The following is a 6,000-nucleotide window of genomic DNA, read 5'->3' on the forward strand; positions in this document are numbered from 1 at the left end:
GGTAACTAGAAAGAGATGTGGAAATAAGAACTCCATGTAGCTTGTTTTCAATATCAGAAATCATTGATAATAATAATAATAATGATGGCAGTTTTTAAGTGCTTATTATGTGCCAAGCACTGTTCTAAGCTCTGGGATTCCATTTGTCTTCCCCAAAGCCTTCTTTCATGCAATTCTGTAATAATCAATCAATCATTTGTATTTATTGAAAGTTTACTATGTGCACCGTACTAAGTGCTTGGGAGAGTACAGTACAACAGAATTAGCTGACTGTTTCCCTGTCCAAAATGAGCTTATTATGACCAAAGCACTATATATGGACACATACTGGACACATTATGTTTATTAGCTGTTTTAACTTCCTCATCTTTCCAAGTGCACGAACAAACCTATGTCAACACCGCTAAAACCGTAAAGAAAATAACCCAGGTCTCTGCCACTGCCTTTTGTCCTCTGTCCTCCTCCTTAACCCCATCCCATTTGGGCCCAATCTTGTTCCCATTCACAAGCTTCACTGGGGCAGGGAAGCAGGACTGCAAAGCAATGAAGGGGAAGACAGTGGGTCTGGAGAATGATGGTCGCAGGGCTGGCTGCCATGTTGCCACGGAGGTAAAAGTTACAGAGAGAAAAATAAGTGTCATTAGGTACAAGTAAAATTCAGGGGGGACTGGAGAAAGAGGAAGAACTCTTAAAGATGTCAGGATGGGGAAGGAAAGGGAGTGAATGGGGTGATGGAGGATGTGAAAAGGGAGGGAATTGAACTCGGACAAGACACTGGACTAGGCAGATGTGTACTAGGGCCCAACTCACCAAATAGTACAGGCCAAATCCCTGGAGAGATCTTATTTTGGGGAATAATAATAATAATGGCATCTGTTAAGCACTTAATATGTTCCAGGCACTATATTAAGCGCTGGAGTGGATACAAGCAACTCAGGTTGGACGCAGTCCCTGCCCCACATGGGGCTCACAGTCTCAATCTCCATTTTACAGATGAGGGAACTGAAGGTCAGAGAAGTGAAGTGACTTGTCCAAGGTCACACAGCAGATAAGTGGCAGAGCTGGATTAGAATCCATGACCTTCTGGCTCCCAGGCTCATGCTCTATCCAATATGCCATGCTGTTTCTCAGCCTGGCGTGTATGCCAGTGTGACAAATTTGCCTGAGCTTGAAGATGACCTGATTGACTGCGATTCAGGATGATACTGCTTTGACACAAAGTATCCTGTGGCTAGGCAAAGCTGTTTTCTCTCAGCAGGAAATCAGAATATGTCTCCCTGTGTTTCATAAAACTTAAGTTTAGGATTGGTAGCTAGGTAGATGCCCCCTCCTACCTCACCTCGCTACTCTGCTACTACAATCCAGCCCGCACACTTCTAGTTTAGAAGAATAAAGGGCCTTTTATCCCTTTCTTGAAAAACTCAGTGGAGAAGCAAAACAAATAACCGAAATCTCAATACAAAAATGTAAAGTAAATATTAGCAAAAACAATAAAAATAAAAAATATGGAGCCCAAAGAAAAATAAATGATAAAAAAAGAGATTTTTCTCTGTTAGAGTTTCTTTAAAGCTATCTACTTCTCAAGCACTGGTTTTCACCCTTCAGCATTCGTAAGTAATGGTTTTCACCCTTCAAAATGGCTTTCTGGGTGTCTCCCCTACTTCTGACATCACACAGGGAAGGTTACTAGTCTTTACTATTCATTCATTCATTCATTCAATCTTATTTATTGGGTGCTTACTGTGTGCAGAGCACTGTACTAAGTGCTTGGGAAGTACAAGTCTGCAACATATTGAGACGGTCCCTACTCAACAGTGGGCTCACAGTCTAGAAGGGGGAGACAGACAACAAAACAAAACATATAAACCAAATAAAATAAATAGAATAAATATGTACAAGTAAAATAAATGGAGTAATAAATATGTACAAACATATATACATATGCACATATATACAGGTGCTGTGGGGAGGTGAAGGAGGTAAGACGGGGGGATGGGGAGGGGGAGGAGGGGGAAAGGAAGGACGGGGCTCAGTCTGAGAAGGCCTTCTGGAGGAGGTGAGCTCTCAGTAGGGCTTTGAAGGGAGGAAGAGAGCTAGCTTGGCGGATGTGCGGAGGAAGGGCATTCCAGGCGAGGGGGAGGACGTGGGCCGGGGGTCTCTAAGGCTACTAAGGCTCTGTCCTCCCAGACCTCTCCATTTTCTTCTCTCCCTTATTCTTCTCTCCATCTTATATGGAAACCTTTATCAGAGACACAAGGAAGTTATGCTTTGGCCACAACCAAAAAACTCTCTACTTTCTCTCTAGGCATTCTCCTATTTCTCTTTTTTTTGTTATTCGAAATGTAAACCCTTTTAAACCCCTTTAAATCATTCTTACACTAGCACATTCACTTAATTAGAATGAATTTTCCAATCATCTCTAAGTAGGCATGAGATGATAGCATCCCTCTCAACCCTAACTGTGAATGCAAATATACTGGGGTCTTTCAAAGGCTCTAAGTGGAATTTGGCCAGCTGGTCATGTGTTGATCAGATAAGAAGGGAATAAAGATTTTTCATCCAAACGTTATACAAAATAAAATGATAAAATGTCTTTGAATTGGCACCGGCAGCTGGAGAAGCAGTAGAAGAGGGCAGAGACCTTGAAATGAGTGGCCCACCCATTTCTAAGTGTTTCATTAACATCCATCAACTGCTAGGGCAACAACTCAGCAACTAGTCCAGAAATAATCTCTCAATAACCTCAGCGACAACTCAGAAACCAACATGGCCTTTACCCTAGTGATAGAGCATTGTTTAATTAAGAGGAACTGGAATTTTTTTCCTCCCTTCCTTCATCCATACCTGCAACACAGAGGCGTGGTAGGCATTGGCTGGAGAATTTCATCACTTTAATTTGTACAGAACACTACTTCCCAAGGAAAGAGTTAGGGTCACAGGTGTTCTCCTTAGATCCATGATAAATTGTGCCCCCTAAACACCTGGATGGAGGGGCAGAGGCGGCAGTGCCAGCAGTTTGAGTAGAGATTACAAGCGTTCGGCTTACTTCTGCCTATCTGAGATTTGGTTGGCTCATAAACGTAGTGAGGTGGCAGAAAGAACTAGGGAAATATGGCAGCCAAACTGAGAAATGTTGACATATTAACTGTTCAGACCACAGAAACTCTGGGAATTTAGGGAACGTACATAAATGACTACCCTACTCTTCCCATGGCTGCAAAGGTTGCTATTGCCTTGACTAAGATACGTCACAGTCCTTTCTTGCTTTATGGGTAACGCTCCAGATTGCTTTCTCTTTGTATCTCCCTCTTACAAAAAATGATCCCTGAATTATTGATAGATGAGGTAACTGAGGCACAAAGAAATTAAGCGATTTGCCCAGTCACACAGTGGACCAGTGGTAGAGAAAGAATTAGAACCCAGGTTCTTCTGACTCCCACGCTCATGCTCTATCCACTAGGTCATGTTACTTCTCGTGGATGCATCTGTAGATAAATGGAAGGATGGTTGGATGGATTTTGGCTTTAACCTTTCTCCACATTATTAAATCATTACTTTCTTCACTCTCAACTTCACAGCTCCCTCTCTGCTTCTCCCAAGATCACCTTCCAATTGTATCTCCTCAATTCTTTTGCTTCCCAAATCTCACCTATGCCATTCTCCATACTTTGGACTTGCTCCTCCTTCAAATCCACCAAATTTCCTAATCTTCCTTTTCTTCCATGCCCTCCTGATTCCCACTTCCACCAGGAATACTTCCCCAGTTAATACCCACCTCCCGAGGCTCAGCAACCCAATAGTCCCTTTAGCATTTATGTATTCACATCCATATACAGCACTTCAGCACTTCAGCATGTAAGCATAATTCTGTTTACCCTTTTATTCATCTTTTTCAAGCTACCGTTTTCTTGCTGGTACCCATTATAACTTTTCTCTTCCTTCTGTTCCTGCTGAAGAGAAAGCACGCCTCTTGTCTGCACCTTGGGTCTGTGAGCAGACTGTTTCAGGAACATTCTGCTCACCCTGAATGGGGAAAAGGACGAGACTGCATGTCCCTAAAGATGGCCTGGCTCACCAAAACTCAGCTCATCACTAAATCATGACATGTGAGCTGTACATCCATGGTGCCAAATCAAACAGAAAAGATTTATACTAAGGAAATAACCATTGCATCATGGACCATCGGGGTGCCATGTGATGATGAAAACATTCCTATAAGAAGTATAACACCAATAATAATTATTTATTATTATTATTATTATAATTATTATGTACCATCAAGTTGTTTCTTATTCCTAGCGACTCCATGGGTATATTTTCTCCAGAACATCCTGTCCTCTGCCATAATTCACAATCTTTCTAATGGTTCTTCCATTATCATTGTTATTGTTTCTAACCATGTAGCTTCCCGTCTGCCTTTTCCATGTTTTCCCAGGACTTTCCTAGCATTGATGTCTTCTCCAGAGAATTAGTCCTCCTGATTATGTGTCCAAAGTATGCTAATCTAAGTTGAGTCGTTTGGCCTTCCAAAGATCACAGCATTTATTAAAGTCTTGCTTTGTGGTAAGCCCTGGCTTACATTTAATATCATTTCATGGGGCTCCTAATGTACCTCACCTCCATTTTACAGATGAAGAAACCAAAGACCAAGAGGTTAGGTGATTTTCTTTAGGTTACACAGTAAAGCAAAGTCAGAGCTGAGATTAGACCTTCCATCTCATGACTCTCAGTCCCATGTTCTTTCTACCAAGTCATGCACATGAACTGACAAGGTTCCGAGTCTATGTCGCTACACTCAGCAAAACTACACTCCCTGACAAAGAACAGCTCACAAACATAAGCACAACATACATCTTCTTTGGAGAGCCCTTCCCTTTTCAGAACATTGCCTATCAGGATTTGCATTTGCCATCAATCATTTGCTAAAGTCAGATTTCACAAATTTCCCTAAAAGTATACATGACTCTCTGATAATGTTGCCTGTCCCTGAAACAAAAAAAGATCTGCCATCATCTTCAGCATTTATTCTCCCATACTGATGAACTGTGATGAAGAAAAAGAACACTTACAGATATCATTTTTCTATGGAAATTATGCTTTATGCACTGCTTTTTTCCCTTAACAATCTGTTCTCATGGAACCAGTTTCTTCTATGGTATTTTTTAAGTGTTTACTATGTGCCAGGTACTGTACTGAGCACTGGGTAGATACTGAGCTAGTCAGGTTGGATCTTATGATTCCTGGTCCAAAACTGAATAGTGCATATCTTATCCACATCTTCTCTCCCTTAGTCCATGGATTCATCCACCACTGATCTCCCTCTTTTCTCCAATCCCACAGAGAAAAAATTCTGTTTTGAGGACTGAGCCCTCAGTTTGTGTGGCAGGGGAGGAGAAATGAGGTCGTTTGACCCACTTCTCCTGTTTTCCGGTGACAGAAAACCACCGGACCTGGGAATGCAGTCAAAATACAGCTCTAGTGAGTCACAGACCAGATAGGAGGGATTGTTCAGTCACATCCTGCTGAGTTCAGCCACAGAACCTGCCTGAATGCTCAGAACTTGCCCTCTGCAGTGCTCCCTGATGGAATGCGTATGCTGGGTGGAGATGACGCCGACCTGGAAAAGAAAGTGTTGGTGTGGAATTTTAGAATTGTGGTGGTTTGGTGATGCATCACTAGCGGGCCCAGAGGAGTCATTCCAGAAATGATTCCCTTGGACTTAGATGGTGTGGGACAGGACTGCGTCTACCCTGATAATCTTGCACCTACCCTAGTGCTTAATAACATAATAATAATAATGGCATTTATTAAGCGCTATGTGCAAAGTGCTGTTCTAAGCGCTGTGGAGGTTACAAGGTGATCAGATTGTCCCACGGGGGGCTCACAGTCTTCACCCCCATTTTACAGATGAGGGAACGGAGGCCCAGAGAAGTGAAGCGACTTGCCCAAAGTCACACAGCTGACAATTGGCAGAGCTGGGATTTGAACCCATGACTTCTG

This window comes from Tachyglossus aculeatus, chromosome 2 (genome assembly GCF_015852505.1).
Source record: "Tachyglossus aculeatus isolate mTacAcu1 chromosome 2, mTacAcu1.pri, whole genome shotgun sequence".
Taxonomy (NCBI): Eukaryota; Metazoa; Chordata; class Mammalia; order Monotremata; family Tachyglossidae; genus Tachyglossus; species Tachyglossus aculeatus.